The sequence below is a fragment of the Phyllobates terribilis genome, unplaced genomic scaffold (assembly GCF_046119375.1).
Source record: "Phyllobates terribilis strain yellow unplaced genomic scaffold, ASM4611937v1 Scaffold_8__6_contigs__length_399053987, whole genome shotgun sequence".
Lineage (NCBI taxonomy): Eukaryota > Metazoa > Chordata > Amphibia > Anura > Dendrobatidae > Phyllobates > Phyllobates terribilis.
Genome location: NW_027362768.1, coordinates 384,661,113 through 384,684,371, shown reverse-complemented (window position 1 = coordinate 384,684,371; position 23,259 = coordinate 384,661,113). Strand labels below are relative to the sequence as shown.

Genomic DNA, 23,259 nt, shown 5'->3' with positions numbered 1-23,259 from the left:
TCCTATCCTGTGTGATACTGTCTGCTGAGCCGTGTATCTAATCCTATCCTGTGTGATACTGTTTGCTGAGCCATGTATCTAATCCTATCCTGTGAGATACTGTCTGCTGAGCCGTGTATCTAATCCTCTCCTGTGTGATACTGTCTGCTGAGCCGTGTATCTAATCCTATCCTGGGTGATAAGGTCGGCTGAGCTGTGTATCTAATCCTATCCTGTGTGATACTGTCTGCTGAGCCGTGTATCTAATCCTATCCTGTGTGATACTGTCTGCTGAGCCGTGTATCTAATCCTCTCCTGTGTGATACTGTCTGCTGAGCCGTGTATCTAATCCTATCCTGTGTGATACTGTTTGCTGAGCCATGTATCTAATCCTATCCTGTGAGATACTGTCTGCTGAGCCGTGTATCTAATCCTCTCCTGTGTGATACTGTCTGCTGAGCTGTGTATCTAATCCTCTCCTGTGTGATACTGTCTGCTGAGCCGTGTATCTAATCCTCTCCTGTGTGATACTGTCTGCTGAGCCGTGTATCTAATCCTATCCTGTGTGATACTGTTTGCTGAGCCATGTATCTAATCCTATCCTGTGAGATACTGTCTGCTGAGCCGTGTATCTAATCCTCTCCTGTGTGATACTGTCTGCTGAGCTGTGTATCTAATCCTCTCCTGTGTGATACTGTCTGCTGAGCCGTGTATCTAATCCTATCCTGTGTGATACTGTCTGCTGAGCCGTGTATCTAATCCTATCCTGTGTGATACTGACTGCTGAGCCGTGTATCTAATCCTCTCCTGTGTGATACTGACTGCTGAGCTGTGTACCTAATCCTATCCTGTGTGATACGGTCTGCTGAGCCGTGTATCTAATCCTCTCCTGTGTGATACTGTCTGCTGAGCCGTGTATGTAATCCTCTCCTGTGTGATACTGTCCACTGAGCTGTGTATCTAATCCTCTCCTGTGTGATACTGTCTGCTGAGCTGTGTACCTAATCCTATCCTGTGTGATACTGTCTGCTGAGCCGTGTATCTAATCCTCTCCTGTGTGATACTGTCTGCTGAGCCGTGTATCTAATCCTCTCCTGTGTGATACTGTCTGCTGAGCCGTGTATCTAATCCTCTCCTGTGTGATACTGTCTGCTGAGCCGTGTATCTAATCCTCTCCTGTGTGATACTGTCCGCTGAGCCATGTATCTAATCCTCTCCTGTGTGATACTGTCCGCTGAGCCATGTATCTAATCCTCTCCTGTGTGATACTGTCTGCTGAGCCGTGTATCTAATCCTCTCCTGTGTGATACGGTCTGCTGAGCCGTGTATCTAATCCTCTCCTGTGTGATACTGTCCGCTGAGCCATGTATCTAATCCTCTCCTGTGTGATACTGTCTGCTGAGCCGTGTATCTAATCCTCTCCTGTGTGATACTGTCTGCTGAGCCGTGTATCTAATCCTCTCCTGTGTGATACTGTCTGCTGAGCCGTGTATCTAATCCTCTCCTGTGTGATACTGACTGCTGAGCTGTGTACCTAATCCTATCCTGTGTGATACGGTCTGCTGAGCCGTGTATCTAATCCTCTCCTGTGTGATACTGTCTGCTGAGCTGTGTATCTAATCCTATCCTGTGTGATACTGTCTGCTGAGCTGTGTATCTAATCCTATCCTGTGTGATACTGTCTGCTGAGCCGTGTATCTAATCCTCTCCTGTGTGATACTGTCTGCTGAGCCGTGTATCTAATCCTCTCCTGTGTGATATTGTCTGCTGAGCTGTTTATCTAATCCTATCCTGTGTGATACTGTCTGCTGAGCCGTGTATCTAATCCTATCCTGTGTGATACTGTCTGCTGAGCTGTGTATCTAATCCTATCCTGTGTGATACTGTCTGCTGAGCTGTGTATCTAATCCTATCCTGTGTGATACTGTCCGCTGAGCCGGGTATCTAATCCTATCCTGTGTGATACTGTCTGCTGAGCCATGTATCTAATCATCTCCTGTGTGATATTGTCTGCTGAGCTGTGTATCTAATCTTATCCTGTGTGATACTGTCTGCTGAGCCATGTATCTAATCCTCTCCTGTGTGATATTGTCTGCTGAGCCATGTATCTAATCCTATCCTGTTTGATACTGTCTGCTGAGCTGTGTATCTAATCCTATCCTGTGTGATACTGTCTGCTGAGCTGTGTATCTAATCCTATCCTGTGTGATACTGTCTGCTGAGCCATGTATCTAATCCTATCCTGTGTGATACTGTCTGCTGAGCTGTGTATCTAATCCTATCCTGTGTGATACTGTCTGCTGAGCCGTGTATCTAATCCTATCCTGTGTGATACTGTCTGCTGAGCTGTGTATCTAATCCTCTCCTGTGTGATACTGTCTGCTGAGCCGTGTATCTAATCCTATCCTGTGTGATATTGTCTGCTGAGCTGTGTATCTAATCCTCTCCTGTGTGATACTGTCTGCTGAGCCGTGTATCTAATCCTCTCCTGTGTGATATTGTCTGCTGAGCTGTGTATCTAATCCTCTCCTGTGTGATACTGTCTGCTGAGCCGTGTATCTAATCCTCTCCTGTGTGATACTGTCTGCTGAGCTGTGTATCTAATCCTCTCCTGTGTGATACTGTCTGCTGAGCCGTGTATCTAATCCTATCCTGTGTGATACTGTCTGCTGAGCCGTGTATCTAATCCTATCCTGTGTGATACTGTCTGCTGAGCTGTGTATCTAATCCTATCCTGTGTGATACTGTCCGCTGAGCCCTGTATCTAATCCTATCCTGTGTGATACTGTCTGCTGAGCAGTGTATCTAATCCTCTCCTGTGTGATACTCTCTGCTGAGCCGTGTATCTAATCCTCTCCTGTGTGATACTGTCTGCTGAGCCGTGTATCTAATCCTCTCCTGTGTGATACTGTCTGCTGAGCCGTGTATCTAATCCTCTCCTGTGTGATACTGTCTGCTGAGCCGTGTATCTAATCCTCTCCTGTGTGATACTGTCTGCTGAGCCGTGTATCTAATCCTCTTCTGTGTGATACTGTCCGCTGAGCCCTGTATCTAATCCTCTCCTGTGTGATACTGTCCGCTGAGCTGTGTATCTAATCCTCTCCTGTGTGATACTGTCTGCTGAGCTGTGTATCTAATCCTATCCTGTGTGATACTGTCTGCTGAGCTGTGTATCTAATCCTCTCCTGTGTGATACTCTCTGCTGAGCTGTGTATCTAATCCTCTCCTGTGTGATACTGTCCGCTGAGCCCTGTATCTAATCCTATCCTGTGTGATACTGTCTGCTGAGCTGTGTATCTAATCCTCTCCTGTGTGATACTCTCTGCTGAGCTGTGTATCTAATCCTCTCCTGTGTGATACTGTCCGCTGAGCCCTGTATCTAATCCTCTCCTGTGTGATACTGTCCGCTGAGCTGTGTATCTAATCCTATCCTGTGTGATACTGTCTGCTGAGCTGTGTATCTAATCCTCTCCTGTGTGATACTCTCTGCTGAGCTGTGTATCTAATCCTCTCCTGTGTGATACTGTCCGCTGAGCCCTGTATCTAATCCTATCCTGTGTGATACTGTCTGCTGAGCCGTGTATCTAATCCTCTCCTGTGTGATACTGTCTGCTGAGCTGTGTATCTAATCCTATCCTGTGTGATACTGTCTGCTGAGCTGTGTATCTAATCCTATCCTGTGTGATACTGTCTGCTGAGCTGTGTATCTAATCCTCTCCTGTGTGATACTCTCTGCTGAGCTGTGTATCTAATCCTCTCCTGTGTGATACTGTCCGCTGAGCTGTGTATCTAATCCTATCCTGTGTGATACTGTCTGCTGAGCTGTGTATCTAATCCTCTCCTGTGTGATACTCTCTGCTGAGCTGTGTATCTAATCCTCTCCTGTGTGATACTGTCCGCTGAGCCCTGTATCTAATCCTATCCTGTGTGATACTGTCTGCTGAGCCGTGTATCTAATCCTCTCCTGTGTGATACTGTCTGCTGAGCTGTGTATCTAATCCTCTCCTGTGTGATACTGTCCGCTGAGCCCTGTATCTAATCCTATCCTGTGTGATACTGTCTGCTGAGCCCTGTATCTAATCCTATCCTGTGTGATACTGTCTGCTGAGCTGTGTATCTAATCCTCTCCTGTGTGATACTGTCTGCTGAGCCGTGTATCTAATCCTCTCCTGTGTGATATTGTCTGCTGAGCTGTGTATCTAATCCTATCCTGTGTGATACTGTCTGCTGAGCCGTGTATCTAATCCTATCCTGTGTGATACTGTCTGCTGAGCCGTGTATCTAATCCTATCCTGTGTGATACTGTCTGCTGAGCCGTGTATCTAATCCTCTCCTGTGTGATACTGTCTGCTGAGCTGTGTATCTAATCCTCTCCTGTGTGATACTGTCCGCTGAGCCCTGTATCTAATCCTATCCTGTGTGATACTGTCCGCTGAGCCCTGTATCTAATCCTATCCTGTGTGATACTGTCTGCTGAGCTGTGTATCTAATCCTATCCTGTGTGATACTGTCTGCTGAGCCGTGTATCTAATCCTCTCCTGTGTGATACTGTCTGCTGAGCTGTGTATCTAATCCTCTCCTGAGTGATACTGTCCGCTGAGCCCTGTATCTAATCCTATCCTGTGTGATACTGTCTGCTGAGCCGTGTATCTAATCCTCTCCTGTGTGATACTGTCTGCTGAGCTGTGTATCTAATCCTCTCCTGTGTGATACTGTCCGCTGAGCCCTGTATCTAATCCTATCCTGTGATACTGTCTGCTGAGCCGTGTATCTAATCATCTCCTGTGTGATACTAACTGCTAAGCCGTGTATCTAATCCTCTCCTGTGTGATACTGTCTGCTGAGCTGTGTATCTAATCCTCTCCTGTGTGATACTGTCTGCTGAGCCGTGTATCTAATCCTCTCCTGTGTGATACTGTCTGCTGAGCTGTGTATCTAATCCTATCCTGTGTGATACTGTCTGCTGAGCCGTGTATCTAATCCTCTCCTGTGTGATACTGTCTGCTGAGCCGTGTATCTAATCCTATTCTGTGTGATTCTAGCTGCTGAGCCGTGTATCTAATCCTCTCCTGTGTGATACTGACTGCTGAGCTGTGTATCTAATCCTCTCCTGTGTGATACTGTCTGCTGAGCCGTGTATCTAATCCTCTCCTGTGTGATACTGTCTGCTGAGCTGTGTATCTAATCCTCTCCTGTGTGATACTGTCCGCTGAGCCCTGTATCTAATCCTATCCTGTGTGATACTGTCTGCTGAGCCGTGTATCTAATCATCTCCTGTGTGATACTAACTGCTAAGCCGTGTATCTAATCCTCTCCTGTGTGATACTGTCTGCTGAGCCGTGTATCTAATCCTATCCTGTGTGATACTGTCTGCTGAGCCGTGTATCTAATCCTATCCTGTGTGATACTGTCTGCTGAGCCGTGTATCTAATCCTCTCCTGTGTGATACTGTCTGCTGAGCTGTGTATCGAATCCTATCCTGTGTGATACTGTCTGCTGAGCCGTGTATCTAATCCTATCCTGCGTGATACTGTCTGCTGAGCTGTGTATCTAATCCTATCCTGTGTGATACTGTCTGCTGAGCCGTGTATCTAATCCTATCCTGTGTGATACTGTCTGCTGAGCCATGTATCTAATCCCATCCTGTGTGATACTGTCTGCTGAGCTGTGTATCTAATCCCATCCTGTGTGATACTGGCTGCTGAGCTGTGTATCTAATCCTATCCTGTGTGATACTGTCTGCTGAGCTGTGTATCTAATCCCATCCTGTGTGATACTGTCTGCTGAGCTGTGCATCTAATCCTATCCTGTGTGATACTGTCTGCTGAGCCATGTATCTAATCCTCTCCTGTGTGATACTGTCTGCTGAGCCGTGTATCTAATCCCATCCTGTGTGATACTGTCTGCTGAGCTGTGTATCTAATCCCATCCTGTGTGATACTGGCTGCTGAGCTGTGTATCTAATCCCATCCTGTGTGATACTGGCTGCTGAGCTGTGTATCTAATCCCATCCTGTGTGATACTGTCTGCTGAGCCGTGTATCTAATCCTATCCTGTGGGATACTGTCTGCTGAGCCGTGTATCTAATCCTATCCTGTGTGATACTCTCTGCTGAGCTGTGTATCTAATCTTCTCCTGTGTGATACTGTCTGCTGAGAGGTGTATCTAATCCTATCCTGTGTGATACTGTTTGCTGAGCCGTGTATCTATTCCTCTCCTGTGTGATACTGACTGCTGAGCCGTGTATCTAATCCTCTCCTGTTTGATACTGTCTGCTGAGCCGTGTATCTAATCCTCTCCTGTGTGATACTGTCTGCTGAGCTGTGTATCTAATTCCATCCTGTGTGATACTGTCTGCTGAGCCGTGTATCTAATCCTTTCCTGTGTGATACTGTCTGCTGAGCAGTGTATCTAATCCTATACTGTGTGATACTGTCTGCTGAGCTGTGTATCTAATCCTATCCTGTGTGATACTGTCTGCTGAGCCGTGTATCTAATCCTCTCCTGTGTGATACTATCTGCTGAGCCGTGTATCTAATCCTCTCCTTGTGATACTGTCTGCTGAGCCGTGTATCTAATCCTATCCTGTGTGATACTGTCTGCTGAGCAGTGTATCTAATCCTATACTGTGTGATACTGTCTGCTGAGCTGTGTATCTAATCCTATCCTGTGTGATACTGTCTGCTGAGCTGTGTATCTAATCCTATCCTGTGTGATACTATCTGCTGAGCCGTGTATCTAATCCTTTCCTGTGTGATACTGTCTGCTGAGCAGTGTATCTAATCCTATACTGTGTGATACTGTCTGCTGAGCTGTGTATCTAATCCTATCCTGTGTGATACTGTCTGCTGAGCAGTGTATCTAATCCTATACTGTGTGATACTGTCTGCTGAGCTGTGTATCTAATCCTATCCTGTGTGATACTGTCTGCTGAGCTGTGTATCTAATCCTATCCTGTGTGATACTATCTGCTGAGCCGTGTATCTAATCCTTTCCTGTGTGATACTGTCAGCTGAGCCGTGTATCTAATCCTCTCCTGTGTGATACTGACTGCTGAGCCATGTATCTAATCCTATCCTGTGTGATACTGTCTGCTGAGCCGTGTATCTAATCCTCTCCTGTGTGATACTGACTGCTGAGCCATGTATCTAATCCTATCCTGTGTGATACTGTCGGCTGAGCCATGTATCTAATCCTATCCTGTGTGATACTGTCTGCTGAGCCGTGTATCTAATGCTCTCCTGTGTGATATTGTCTGCTGAGCCGTGTATCTAATCCTATCCTGTGTGATACTGTCTGCTGACCTGTGTATCTAATCCTATCCTGTGTGATACTGTCTGCTGAGCTGTGTATCTAATCCTATCCTGTGTGATACTGTCTGCTGACCTGTGTATCTAATCCTATCCTGTGAGATACTGTCTGCTGAGCTGTGTATCTAATCCTCTCCTGTGTGATACTGTCTGCTGACCTGTGTATCTAATCCTATCCTGTGTGATACTGTCTGCTGACCTGTGTATCTAATCCTATCCTGTGAGATACTGTCTGCTGAGCTGTGTATCTAATCCTCTCCTGTGTGATACTGTCTGCTGAGCCGTGTATCTAATCCTATCCTGTGTGATACTGTCTGCTGAGCCGTGTATCTAATCCTATCCTGTGTGATACTGTCTGCTGAGCCGTGTATCTAATCCTATCCTGTGTGATACTGTCTGCTGAGCCGTGTATCTAATCCTATCCTGTGTGATACTGTCTGCTGAGCCGTGTATCTAATCCTCTCCTGTGTGATACTGTCTGCTGAGCCGTGTATCTAATCCTATCCTGTATGATACTGTCTGCTGAGCTGTGTATCTAATCCTCTCCTGTGTGATACTGTCTGCTGAGCCGTGTATCTAATCCTATCCTGCGTGATACTGTCTGCTGAGCTGTGTATCTAATCCTATCCTGCGTGATACTGTCTGCTGAGCTGTGTATCTAATCCTATCCTGTGTGATACTGTCTGCTGAGCTGTGTATCTAATCCTATCCTGTGTGATACTGTCTGCTGAGCCGTGTATCTAATCCTATCCTGTGTGATACTGTCTGCTGAGCCGTGTATCCAATCCTCTCCTGTGTGATACTGTCAGCTGAGCCGTGTATCTAATCCTCTCCTGTGTGATACTGTCTGCTGAGCCGTGTATCTAATCCTCTCCTGTGTGATACTGTCAGCTGAGCCGTGTATCTAATCCTCTCCTGTGTGATACTGTCTGCTGAGCCGTGTATCTAATCCTATCCTGCGTGATACTGTCTGCTGAGCCGTGTATCTAATCCTATCCTGTGTGATACTGTCTGCTGAGCCGTGTATCTAATCCTATCCTGTGTGATACTGTCTGCTGAGCTGTGTATCTAATCCTATCCTGTGTGATACTGTCTGCTGAGCCGTGTATCTAATCCTCTCCTGTGTGATACTGTCTGCTGAGCCGTGTATCTAATCCTATCCTGTGTGATACTGTCTGCTGAGCTGTGTATCTAATCCTATCCTGTGTGATACCATCTGCTGAGCTGTGTATCTAATCCTATCCTGTGTGATACCATCTGCTGAGCTGTGTATCTAATCCTATCCTGTGTGATACTGTCTGCTGAGCTGTGTGTCTAATCCTATCCTGTGTGATACCATCTGCTGAGCTGTGTATCTAATCCTATCCTGTGTGATACTGTCTGCTGAGCTGTGTATCTAATCCTATCCTGTGTGATACTGTCTGCTGAGCCGTGTATCTAATCCCATCGTGTGCGATACTGTCTGCTGACCCGTGTATCTATTCCCATCCTGTGTGATACTGGCTGCTGAGCTGTGTATCTAATCCTATCCTGTGTGATACTGTCTGCTGAGCTGTGTATCTACTCCTATCCTGTGTGATACCATCTGCTGAGCTGTGTATCTAATCCCATCCTGTGTGATACTGTCTGCTGAGCCGTGTATCTAATCCCATCGTGTGCGATACTGTCTGCTGAGCCGTGTATCTAATCCTATCCTGTGTGATACTGTCTGCTGAGCCGTGTATCTAATCTCATCCTGTGTGATACTGGCTGCTGAGCTGTGTATCTAATCCTATCCTGTGTGATACTGTCTGCTGAGCCGTGTATCTAATCTCATCCTGTGTGATACTGGCTGCTGAGCTGTGTATCTAATCCTATCCTGTGTGATACTGTCTGCTGAGCTGTGTATCTAATCCCATCCTGTGTGATACTGTCTGCTGAGCCGTGTATCTAATCCTATCCTGTGTGATACTGTCTGCTGAGCCGTGTATCTAATCCTATCCTGTGTGATACTGTCTGCTGAGCTGTGTATCTAATCCTCTCCTGTGTGATACTGTCTGCTGAGCGGTGTATCTAATCCTATCCTGTGTGATACTGTCTGCTGAGCTGTGTATCTAATCCTATCCTGTGTGATACCATCTGCTGAGCTGTGTATCTAATCCTATCCTGTGTGATACTGTCTGCTGAGCTGTGTATCTAATCCTATCCTGTGTGATACCATCTGCTGAGCTGTGTATCTAATCCTCTCCTGTGAGATACTGGCTGCTGAGCCGTGTATCTAATCCTCTCCTGTGTGATTCTGTCTGCTGAGCCGTGTATCTAATCCTATCCTGCGTGATACTGTCTGCTGAGCTGTGTATCTAATCCTTTCCTGTGTGATACTGTCTGCTGAGCTGTGTATCTAATCCTATCCTGTGTGATACCATCTGCTGAGCTGTGTATCTAATCCTATCCTGTGTGATACTGTCTGCTGAGCTGTGTATCTAATCCTATCCTGTGTGATACCATCTGCTGAGCTGTGTATCTAATCCTCTCCTGTGTGATACTGTCTGCTGAGCCGTGTATCTAATCCTCTCCTGTGTGATACTGTCAGCTGAGCCGTGTATCTAATCCTATCCTGTGTGATACTGTCTGCTGAGCCGTGTATCTAATCCTATCCTGTGTGATACTGTCTGCTGAGCTGTGTATCTAATCCTATCCTGTGTGATACTGTCTGCTGAGCTGTGTATCTAATCCTCTCCTGTGTGATACTGTCAGCTGAGCCGTGTATCTAATCCTCTCCTGTGTGCTACTGTCTGCTGTGCCGTGTATCTAATGCTCTCCTGTGTGATACTGTCTGCTGACCTGTGTATCTAATCCTCTCCTGTGTGATACTGTCTGCTGACCTGTGTATCTAATCCTATCCTGTGTGATACTGTCTGCTGAGCTGTGTATCTAATTCTATCCTGTGTGATACTGTCTGCTGAGCTGTGTATCTAATCCTCTCCTGTGTGATACTGTCTGCTGAGCTGTGTATCTAATCCTATCCTGTGTGATACTGTCTGCTGAGCCGTGTATCTAATCCTCTCCTGTGTGATACTGTCTGCTGAGCCGTGTATCTAATCCTCTCCTGTGTGATACTGTCTGCTGAGCCGTGTATCTAATCCTATCCTGCGTGATACTGTCTGCTGAGCTGTGTATCTAATCCTATCCTGTGTGATACTGTCTGCTGAGCTGTGTATCTAATCCTATCCTGTGTGATACTGTCTGCTGAGCCGTGTATCTAATCCTATCCTGTGTGATACTGTCTGCTGAGCCGTGTATCTAATCCTCTCCTGTGTGATACTGTCTGCTGAGCCGTGTATCTAATCCTATCCTGTGTGATACTGTCTGCTGAGCTGTGTATCTAATCCTATCCTGTGTGATACCATCTGCTGAGCTGTGTATCTAATCCTCTCCTGTGAGATACTGTCTGCTGAGCTGTGTATCTAATCCTATCCTGTGTGATACTGTCTGCTGAGCCGTGTATCTAATCCTATCCTGTGTGATACTGTCTGCTGAGCCGTGTATCTAATCCTCTCCTGTGTGATACTGTCTGCTGAGCAGTGTATCTAATTCTATCCTGTGTGATACTGTCTGCTGAGCTGTGTATCTAATCCTCTCCTGTGTGATACTGTCTGCTGAGCCGTGTATCTAATCCTATCCTGCGTGATACTGTCTGCTGAGCTGTGTATCTAATCCTATCCAGTGTGATACTGTCTGCTGAGCCGTGTATCTAATCCTATCCTGTGTGATACTGTCTGCTGAGCCGTGTATCTAATCCTCTCCTGTGTGATACTGTCTGCTGAGCCGTGTATCTAATCCTATCCTGTGTGATACTGTCTGCTGAGCTGTGTATCTAATCCTCTCCTGTGTGATACTGTCTGCTGAGCAGTGTATCTAATCCTATCCTGCGTGATACTGTTTGCTGAGCTGTGTATCTAATCCTATCCTGTGTGATACTGTCTGCTGAGCCGTGTATCTAATCCTATCCTGTGTGATACTGTCTGCTGAGCCGTGTATCTAATCCTCTCCTGTGTGATACTGTCTGCTGAGCCGTGTATCTAATCCTATCCTGTGTGATACTGTCTGCTGAGCTGTGTATCTAATCCTATCCTGTGTGATACTGTCTGCTGAGCTGTGTATCTAATCCTATCCTGTGTGATACTGTCTGCTGAGCCGTGTATCTAATCCTATCCTGTGTGATACTGTCTGCTGAGCCGTGTATCTTATCCTATCCTGTGTGATACCATCTGCTGAGCTGTGTATCTAATCCTATCCTGCGTGATACTGTCTGCTGAGCTGTGTATCTAATCCTATCCTGTGTGATACTGTCTGCTGAGCCGTGTATCTAATCCTATCCTGTGTGATACTGTCTGCTGAGCCGTGTATCTAATCCTATCCTGTGTGATACTGTCTGCTGAGCCGTGAATCTAATCCTATCCTGTGTGATACTGTCTGCTGAGCCGTGTATCTAATCCTCTCCTGTGTGATACTGTCTGCTGAGCCGTGTATCTAATCCTATCCTGTGTGATACTGTCTGCTGAGCTGTGTATCTAATCATATCCTGTGTGATACTGTCTGCTGAGCCGTGTATCTTATCCCATCCTGTGTGATACTGTCTGCTGAGCCATGTATCTAATCCTATCCTGTGTGATACTGTCTGCTGAGCTGTGTATCTAATCCTATCCTGTGTGATACTGTCTGCTGAGCCATGTATCTAATCCTATCCTGTGTGATACTGTCTGCTGAGCTGTGTATCTAATCCTATCCTGTGTGATACTGTCTGCTGAGCTCTGTATCTAATCCTATCCTGTGTGAAACCATCTGCTGAGCCGTGTATCTAATCCTATCCTGTGTGATACTGTCTGCTGAGCTGTGTATCTAATCCTATCCTGTGTGATACTGTCTGCTGAGCCATGTATCTAATCCTATCCTGTGTGATACTGTCTGCTGAGCTGTGTATCTAATCCTATCCTGTGTGATACTGTCTGCTGAGCCGTGTATCTAATCCTATCCTGTGTGATACTGTCTGCTGAGCTCTGTATCTAATCCTATCCTGTGTGATACTGTCTGCTGAGCCGTGTATCTAATCCTATCCTGTGTGATACTGTCTGCTGAGCTCTGTATCTAATCCTATCCTGTGTGATACTGTCTGCTGAGCTGTGTATCTTATCCCATCCTGTGTGATACTGTCTGCTGAGCTCTGTATCTAATCCTATCCTGTGTGAAACCATCTGCTGAGCCGTGTATCTAATCCTATCCTGTGTGATACTGTCTGCTGAGCTCTGTATCTAATCCTATCCTGTGTGATACTGTCTGCTGAGCCGTGTATCTAATCCTATCCTGTGTGATACTGTCTGCTGAGCCGTGTATCTAATCCTATCCTGTGTGATACTGTCTGCTGAGCCGTGTATCTAATCCCATCCTGTGTGATACTGTCTGCTGAGCTCTGTATCTAATCCTATCCTGTGTGAAACCATCTGCTGAGCCGTGTATCTAATCCTATCCTGTGTGATACTGTCTGCTGAGCTGTGTATCTAATCCTATCCTGTGTGATACTGTCTGCTGAGCCGTGTATCTAATCCTATCCTGTGTGATACTGTCTGCTGAGCTGTGTATCTAATCCTATCCTGTGTGATACTGTCTGCTGAGCCGTGTATCTAATCCTATCCTGCGTGATACTGTCTGCTGAGCCGTGTATCTAATCCTATCCTGTGTGATACTGTCTGCTGAGCTGTGTATCTAATCCTATCCTGTGTGATACTGTCTGCTGAGCCGTGTATCTAATCCTATCCTGTGATACTGTCTGCTGAGCCGTGTATCTAATCCCATCCTGTGTGATACTGTCTGCTGAGCCGTGTATCTAATCCTATCCTGTGTGAAACAATCTGCTGAGCTGTGTATCTAATCCCATCGTGTGCGATACTGTCTGCTGAGCTGTGTATCTAATCCTCTCCTGTGTGATACTGTCTGCTGAGCCGTGTATCTAATCCTATCCTGTGTGATACTGTCTGCTGAGCAGTGTATCTAATCCTCTCCAGTGTGATACTGTCTGCTGAGCCGTGTATCTAATCCTATCCTGTGTGATACTGTCTACTGAGCTGTGTATCTAATCCTATCCTGTGTGATACCGTCTGCTGAGCTGTGTATCTAATCCTCTCCTGTGAGATACTGTCTGCTGAGCTGTGTATCTAATCCTATCCTGTGTGATACTGTCTGCTGAGCCGTGTATCTAATCCTATCCTGTGTGATACTGTCTGCTGAGCGGTGTATCTAATCCTCTCCTGTGTGATACTGTCAGCTGAGCCGTGTATCTAATCCTCTCCTGTGTGATACTGTCTGCTGACCTGTGTATCTAATCCCATCCTGTGAGATACTGTCTGCTGAGCTGTGTATCTAATCCTCTCCTGTGTGATACTGTCTGCTGAGCCGTGTATCTAATCCTATCCTGCGTGATACTGTCTGCTGAGCCGTGTTTCTAATCCTATCCTGTGTGATACTGTCTGCTGAGCCGTGTATCTAATCCTCTCCTGTGTGATACTGTCTGCTGAGCCGTGTATCTAATGCTCTCCTGTGTGATACTGTCTGCTGACCTGTGTATCTAATCCCATCCTGTGAGATACTGTCTGCTGAGCTGTGTATCTAATCCTCTCCTGTGTGATACTGTCTGCTGAGCCGTGTATCTAATCCTATCCTGCGTGATACTGTCTGCTGAGCTGTGTATCTAATCCTATCCTGTGTGATACTGTCTGCTGAGCCGTGTATCTAATCCTATCCTGTGTGATACTGTCTGCTGAGCCGTGTATCTAATCCCATCCTGTGTGATACTGTCTGCTGAGCCGTGTATCTTATCCTATCCTGTGTGATACTGTCTGCTGAGCCGTGTATCTAATCCTATCCTGTGTGATACTGTCTGCTGAGCCGTGTATCTAATCCCATCCTGTGTGATACTGTCTGCTGAGCTGTGTATCTAATCCTATCCTGTGTGATACCATCTGCTGAGCTGTGTATGTAATCCTCTCCTGTGAGATACTGTCTGCTGAGCTGTGTATCTAATCCTATCCTGTGTGATACCATCTGCTGAGCTGTGTATCTAATCCTATCCTGTGTGATACTGTCTGCTGAGCTGTGTATCTAATCCTATCCTGTGTGATACTGTCTGCTGAGCCGTGTATCTACTCCTATCCTGTGTGATACCATCTGCTGAGCTGTGTATCTAATCCCATCCTGTGTGATACTGTCTGCTGAGCCGTGTATCTAATCCCATCGTGTGCGATACTGTCTGCTGAGCCGTGTATCTAATCCCATCCTGTGTGATACTGGCTGCTGAGCTGTGTATCTAATCCCATCCTGTGTGATACTTTCTGCTGAGCTGTGTATCTAATCCTATCCTGTGTGATACTTTCTGCTGAGCTGTGTATCTAATCCTATCCTGTGTGATACTGTCTGCTGAGCTGTGTATCTAATCCTATCCTGTGTGATACTGTCTGCTGAGCCGTGTATCTAATCCCATCCTGTGTGATACTGGCTGCTGAGCTGTGTATCTAATCCTATCCTGTGTGATACTGTCTGCTGAGCTGTGTATCTAATCCCATCCTGTGTGATACTGTCTGCTGAGCAGTGTATCTAATCCTCTCCTGTGTGATACTGTCTGCTGAGCCGTGTATCTAATCCTATCCTGCGTGATACTGTCTGCTGAACCATGTATCTAATCCTATCCTGCGTGATACTGTCTGCTGAGCCGTGTATCTAATCCTATCCTGCGTGATACTGTCTGCTGAGCCGTGTATCTAATCCTCTCCTGTGTGATACTGTCTGCTGAGCCGTGTATCTAATCCCATCCTGTGTGATACTGGCTGCTGAGCTGTGTATCTAATCCTATCCTGTGTGATACTGTCTGCTGAGCTGTGTATCTAATCCCATCCTGTGTGATACTGTCTGCTGAGCAGTGTATCTAATCCTCTCCTGCGTGATACTGTCTGCTGAGCCGTGTATCTAATCCTATCCTGTGTGATACTGTCTGCTGAGCCGTGTATCTAATCCTCTCCTGTGTGATACTGTCTGCTGAGCCGTGTATCTAATCCTCTCCTGTGTGATACTGTCTGCTGAGCCGTGTATCTAATCCTATCCTGTGTGATACTCTCTGCTGAGCTGTGTATCTAATCCTCTCCTGTGTGATACTGTCTGCTGAGAGGTGTATCTAATCCTATCCTGTGTGATACTGTCTGCAGAGCCGTGTATCTAATCCTCTCCTGTGTGATACTGACTGCTGAGCCGTGTATCTAATCCTCTCCTGTTTGATACTGTCTGCTGAGCCGTGTATCTAATCCTCTCCAGTGTGATACTGTCTGCTGAGCCGTGTATCTAATCCTATCCTGTGTGATACTGTCTGCTGAGCCGTGTATCTAATTACATCCTGTGTGATACTGTCTGCTGAGCTGTGTATCTAATCCTCTCCTGTGTGATACTGTCTGCAGAGCCGTGTATCTAATCCTCTCCAGTGTGATACTGTCTGCTGAGCCGTGTATCTAATCCTATCCTGTGTGATACTGTCTGCTGAGCCGTGTATCTAATTCCATCCTGTGTGATACTGTCTGCTGAGCCGTGTATCTAATCCTCTCCTGTGTGATACTGTCTGCAGAGTCGTGTATCTAATCCTATCCTGTGTGATACTGTCTGCTGAGCCGTGTATCTAATCCTTTCCTGTGTGATACTGTCTGCTGAGCTGTGTATCTAATCCTATCCTGTGTGATACTGTCTGCTGAGCCGTGTATCTAATCCTATCCTGTGTGATACTGTCTGCTGAGGCTTGTATCTAATCCTCTCCTGTGTGGTACTGTCTGCTGAGCTGTGTATCTAATCCTATCCTGTGTGATACTGTCTGCTGAGCCGTGTATCTAATCCTATCCTGTGTGATACTGTCTGCTGAGCTGTGTATCTAATCCCATCCTGTGATACTGTCTGCTGAGCTGTGTATCTAATCCTCTCCTGTGATACTGTCTGCTGAGCCGTGTATCTAATCCTATCCTGTGTGATACTGACTGCTGAGCTGTGTATCTAATCCTATCCTGTGATACTGTCTGCTGAGCCGTGTATCTAATCCTATCCTGTGTGATACTGTCTGCTGAGCTGTGTATCTAATCCCATCCTGTGTTTTACTGTCTGCTGAGCTGTGTATCTAATCCTATCCTGTGTGATACTGTCTGCTGAGCTGCGTATCTAATCCCATCCTGTGTTTTACTGTCTGCTGAGCTGTGTATCTAATCCTCTCATGTGTGATACAGTCTGCTGAGCCATGTATCTAATCCTCTCCTGTGTGATACTGCTGAGCTGTGTATCTAATCCTCTCCTGTGTGATACTGTCTGCTGAGCTGTGTATCTAATCCTATCCTGTGTGATACTGTCTGCTGAGCCGTGTATCTAATCCTCTCCTGTGTGATACTGTCTGCTGAGCTGTGTATCTAATCCTATCCTGTGTGATACTGTCTGCTGAGCTGTGTATCTAATCCTATCCTGTGTGATACTGTCTGCTGAGCTGTGTATCTAATCCTATCCTGTGTGATACTGTCTGCTGAGCCGTGTATCTAATCCTCTCCTGTGTGATACTGTCTGCTGAGCTGTGTATCTAATCCTATCCTGTGTGATACTGTCTGCTGAGCCGTGTATCTAATCCTATCCTGTGTGATACTGTCTGCTGAGCCGTGTATCTAATCCTATCCTGTGTGATACTGTCTGCTGAGCTGCGTATCTAATCCTCTCATGTGTGATACAGTCTGCTGAGCCGTGTATCTAATCCTATCCTGTGTGATACTCTCTGCTGAGCTGTGTATCTAATCCTATCCTGTGTGATACTGCTGAGCCGTGTATCTAATCCTCTCCTGTGTGATACTGTCTGCTGAGCCGTGTATCTAATCCTCTCCTGTGTGATACTGTCCGCTGAGCCGTGTATCTAATCCTATCCTGTGTGATACTGTCTGCTGAGCCGTGTATCTAATCCTCTCCTGTGTGATACTGTCTGCTGAGCCATGTATCTAATCCTATCCTGTGTGATACTGTCTGCTGATCTGTGTATCTAATCCTCTCCTGTGTGATACTGTCCGCTGAGCCGTGTATCTAATCCTATCCTGTGTGATACTGTCTGCTGAGCCGTGTATCTAATCCTCTCCTGTGTGATACTGTCCGCTGAGCCGTGTATCTAATCCTATCCTGTGTGATACTGTCTGCTGAGCCGTGTATCTAATCCTCTCCTGTGTGATACTGTCTGCTGAGCCGTGTATCTAATCCTATCCTGTGTGATACTGTCTGCTGAGCCGTGTATCTAATCCTTTCCTGTGTGATACTGTCTGCTAAGCTGTGTATCTAATCCTATCCTGTGTGATACTGTCTGCTGAGCCGTGTATCTAATCCTATCCTGTGTGATACTGTCTGCTGAGCTGTGTATCTAATCCTATCCTGTGTGATACTGTCTGCTGAGCCGTGTATCTAATCCTACCCTGTGTGATACTGTCTGCTGAGCTGTGTATCTAATCCTATCCTGTGTGATACTGTCTGCTGAGCTGTGTATCTAATCCTCTCCTGTGATACTGTCTGCTGAGCCGTGTATCTAATCCTATCCTGTGTGATACTGACTGCTGAGCTGTGTATCTAATCCTATCCTGTGATACTGTCTGCTGAGCCGTGTATCTAATCCTATCCTGTGTGATACTGTCTGCTGAGCTGCGTATCTAATCCTCTCATGTGTGATACTGTCTGCTGAGCCGTGTATCTAATCCTATCCTGTGTGATACTGTCTGCTGAGCCATGTATCTAATCCTCTCCTGTGTGATACTGTCTGCTGAGCTGTGTATCTAATCCTATCCTGTGTGATACTGTCTGCTGAGCTGTGTATCTAATCCTCTCATGTGTGATACTGTCTGCAGAGCTGTGTATCTAATCCTCTCCTGTGTGATACTGTCTGCTGAGCTGTGTATCTAATCCTATCCTGTGTGATACTGTCTGCTGAGCTGTGTATCTAATCCTCTCATGTGTGATACTGTCTGCAGAGCTGTGTATCTAATCCTCTCCTGTGTGATACTGTCTGCTGAGCTGTGTATCTAATCCTATCCTGTGTGATACTGTCTGCTGAGCTGTGTATCTAATCCTCTCATGTGTGATACTGTCTGCTGAGCTGTGTATCTAATCCTATCCTGTGTGATACTGTCTGCTGAGCTGTGTATCTAATCCTATCCTGTGTGATACTGTCTGCTGAGCTGTGTATCTAATCCTCTCATGTGTGATACTGTCTGCAGAGCTGTGTATCTAATCCTCTCCTGTGTGATACTGTCTGCTGAGCTGTGTATCTAATCCTATCCTGTGTGATACTGTCTGCTGAGCTGTGTATCTAATCCTCTCATGTGTGATACTGTCTGCTGAGCTGTGTATCTAATCCTATCCTGTGTGATACTGTCTGCTGAGCTGTGTATCTAATCCTATCCTGTGTGATACTGTCTGCTGAGCCGTGTATCTAATCCTATCCTGTGTGATACTGTCTGCTGAGCCGTGTATCTAATCCTCTCATGTGTGATACTGTCTGCTGAGCTGCGTATCTAATCCTCTCATGTGTGATACAGTCTGCTGAGCTGTCACATAGTACTACTCTCCCCATGGTGCTGGTACTACTCTCCCCATGGTGCTAGTACTACTCTCCCCATGGTGTTGGTACTACTCTCCCCATGGTGCTAGTACTACTCTCCCCATGGTGTTGGTACTACTCTCCCCATGGTGCTGGTACTACTCTCCCCATGGTGCTAGTACTACTCTCCCCATGGTGTTGGTACTACTCTCCCCATGGTGCTAGTACTACTCTCCCCATGGTGCTGGTACTTCTCTCCCCATGGTGCTGGTACTACTCTCCCTGTGGTGCTGGTACTACTCTCCCCATGGTGCTGGTACTTCTTTCCCCATGGTGCTAGTACTACTCTCCCTGTGGTGCTGGTACTACTCTCCCCATGGTGCTAGTACTACTCTCCCTGTGGTGCTGGTACTACTCTCCCCATGGTGCTAGTACTACTCTCCCCATGGTGCTGGTACTTCTCTCCCCATGGTGCTGGTACTACTCTCCCTGTGGTGCTGGTACTACTCTCCCCATGGTGCTGGTACTTCTTTCCCCATGGTGCTAGTACTACTCTCCCTGTGGTGCTGGTACTACTCTCCCCATGGTGCTAGTACTACTCTCCCTGTGGTGCTGGTACTACTCTCCCTGTGGTGCTGGTACTACTCTCCCCGTGGTGCTGGTACTACTCTCCCCATGGTGCTAGTACTACTCTCCCCATGGTGCTGGTACTACTCTCCCTGTGGTGCTGGTACTACTCTCCCCATGGTGCTAGTACTACTCTCCCCATGGTGCTGGTACTACTCTCCCTGTGGTGCTGGTACTACTCTCCCCATGGTGCTGGTACTACTCTCCCCATGGTGCTAGTACTACTCTCCCCGTGGTGCTGGTACTTCTCTCCCTGTGGTGCTGGTACTACTCTCCCCATGGTGCTGGTACTACTCTCCCTGTGGTGCTGGTACTACTCTCCCCATGGTGCTGGTACTACTCTCCCCATGGTGCTAGTACTACTCTCCCCATGGTGCTGGTACTACTCTCCCTGTGGTGCTGGTACTACTCTCCCCATGGTGCTAGTACTACTCTCCCCATGGTGCTGGTACTTCTCTCCCCATGGTGCTGGTACTACTCTCCCTGTGGTGCTGGTACTACTCTCCCCATGGTGCTAGTACTACTCTCCCCATGGTGCTGGTACTTCTCTCCCCATGGTGCTGGTACTTCTTTCCCCATGGTGCTAGTACTACTCTCCCTGTGGTGCTGGTACTACTCTCCCCATGGTGCTAGTACTACTCTCCCTGTGGTGCTGGTACTACTCTCCCCATGGTGCTGGTACTACTCTCCCTGTGGTGCTGGTACTTCTCTCCCCATGGTGTTGGTACTACTCTCCCCATGGTGCTAGTACTACTCTCCCCATGGTGCTGGTACTTCTCTCCCCATGGTGTTGGTACTACTCTCCCCATGGTGCTAGTACTACTCTCCCCATGGTGCTAGTACTACTCTCCCTGTGGTGCTGGTACTACTCTCCCCATGGTGCTGGTACTACTCTCCCTGTGGTGCTGGTACTTCTCTCCCCATGGTGCTGGTACTACTCTCCCCATGGTGCTAGTACTACTCTCCCCATGGTGCTGGTACTACTCTCCCCATGGTGCTAGTACTACTCTCCCCATGGTGCTAGTACTACTCTCCCCATGGTGCTGGTACTACTCTCCCCATGGTGCTAGTACTACTCTCCCCATGGTGTTGGTACTACTCTCTCCATGGTGCTAGTACTACTCTCCCCATGGTGCTGGTACTACTCTCCCCATGGTGCTAGTACTACTCTCCCCATGGTGTTGGTACTACTCTCCCCATGGTGCTAGTACTTCTCTCCCCAGGGTGCTGGTACTACTCTCCCCATGGTGCTGGTACTACTTTCCCTAGGGTGCTGGTACTACTCTCCCCATGGTGCTAGTACTACTCTCCCCATGGTGCTAGTACTACTCTCCCCAGGGTGCTGGTACTTCTCTCCCCATGGTGCTAGTACTACTCTCCCCAGGGTGCTGGTACTTCTCTCCCCATGGTGCTAGTACTACTCTCCCCAGGGTGCTGGTACTACTCTCCCCATGGTGCTAGTACTACTCTCCCCATGGTGCTAGTACTACTCTCCCCATGGTGTTGGTACTACTCTCCCCATGGTGCTAGTACTTCTCTCCCCAGGGTGCTAGTACTACTCTCCCCATGGTGCTGGTACTACTCTCCCCATGGTGCTAGTACTACTCTCCCCATGGTGTTGGTACTGCTCTCCCCATGGTGCTAGTACTTCTCTCCCCAGGGTGCTGGTACTACTCTCCCCATGGTGCTGGTACTACTCTCCCCATGGTGCTAGTACTACTCTCCCAAGGGTGCTGGTACTTCTCTCCCCATGGGGCTAGTACTACTCTTCCCAGTGTGCTGGTACTTCTCTCCCCATGGTGCTAGTACTACTCTCCCCAGGGTGCTGGTACTACTCTCCCTGTGGTGCTGGTACTACTCTCCCCATGGTGCTAGTACTACTCTCCCCATGGTGCTGGTACTTCTCTCCCCATGGTGCTAGTACTACTCTCCCCATGGTGCTAGTACTACTCTCCCCATGGTGCTGGTACTACTCTCCCCATGGTGCTAGTACTACTCTCCCCATGGTGTTGGTACTACTCTCTCCATGGTGCTAGTACTACTCTCCCCATGGTGCTGGTACTACTCTCCCCATGGTGCTAGTACTACTCTCCCCATGGTGTTGGTACTACTCTCCCCATGGTGCTAGTACTTCTCTCCCCAGGGTGCTGGTACTACTCTCCCCATGGTGCTGGTACTACTCTCCCTAGGGTGCTGGTACTACTCTCCCCATGGTGCTAGTACTACTCTCCCCAGGGTGCTGGTACTTCTCTCCCCATGGTGCTAGTACTACTCTCCCCAGGGTGCTGGTACTTCTCTCCCCATGGTGCTAGTACTACTCTCCCCAGGGTGCTGGTACTACTCTCCCCATGGTGCTAGTACTACTCTCCCCATGGTGCTAGTACTACTCTCCCCATGGTGTTGGTACTACTCTCCCCATGGTGCTAGTACTTCTCTCCCCAGGGTGCTAGTACTACTCTCCCCATGGTGCTGGTACTACTCTCCCCATGGTGCTAGTACTACTCTCCCCATGGTGTTGGTACTACTCTCCCCATGGTGCTGGTACTACTCTCCCCATGGTGCTAGTACTACTCTCCCCAGGGTGCTGGTACTTCTCTCCCCATGGGGCTAGTACTACTCTCCCCATGGTGCTGGTACTACTCTCCCCATGGTGCTGGTACTACTCTCCCCATGGTGCTAGTACTTCTCTCCCCAGGGTGCTGGTACTACTCTCCCCATGGTGCTGGTACTTCTCTCCCCAGGGTGCTGGTACTACTCTCCCCATGGTGCTGGTACTACTCTCCCCATGGTGCTAGTACTACTCTCCCCAGGGTGCTGGTACTTCTCTCCCCATGGTGCTAGTACTACTCTCCCCAGGGTGCTGGTACTACTCTCCCCATGGTGCTAGTACTACTCTCCCCATGGTGCTAGTACTACTCTCCCCATGGTGTTGGTACTACTCTCCCCATGGTGCTAGTACTTCTCTCCCCAGGGTGCTAGTACTACTCTCCCCATGGTGCTGGTACTACTCTCCCCATGGTGCTAGTACTACTCTCCCCAGGGTGCTGGCACTTCTCTCCCCATGGTGCTAGTACTACTCTCCCCAGGGTGCTGGTACTACTCTCCCCATGGTGCTAGTACTACTCTCCCCATGGTGCTAGTACTACTCTCCCCATGGTGTTGGTACTACTCTCCCCATGGTGCTAGTACTTCTCTCCCCAGGGTGCTGGTACTACTCTCCCCATGGTGTTGGTACTACTCTCCCCATGGTGCTAGTACTACTCTCCCCATGGTGTTGGTACTACTCTCCCCATGGTGCTAGTACTACTCTCCCCAGGGTGCAGGTACTACTCTCCCCATGGTGCTAGTACTACTCTCCCCAGGGTGCTGGTACTACTCTCCCCATGGTGCTGGTACTACTCTCCTCAGGGTGCTGGTACTACTCTCCCCATGGTGCTAGTACTACTCTCCCCATGGTGCTAGTACTACTCTCCCCATGGTGCTGGTACTACTCTCCCCAGGGTGCTGGTACTACTCTCCCCAGGTTGCTGGTACTACTCTCCCCATGGTGCTGGTACTACTCTCCCCATGGTGCTAGTACTACTCTCCCCAGGGTGCTGGTACTACTCTCCCCATGGTGCTAGTACTACTCTCCCCATGGTGCTAGTACTACTCTCCCCATGGTGCTAGTACTACTCTCCCCATGGTGCTAGTACTACTCTCCCCAGGGTGCTGGTACTACTCTCCCCATGG

The 23,259-nt window shown here is 47.8% G+C and overlaps 1 protein-coding gene across 4 annotated transcripts in view; it reads right to left on the bottom strand.

The window, feature by feature from the left end:
• PDE6H (phosphodiesterase 6H) overlaps positions 1–23,259 on the bottom strand; it is a 347,300-nt gene that overhangs the window by 35,929 nt on the left and 288,112 nt on the right. The window lies entirely within an intron of this gene.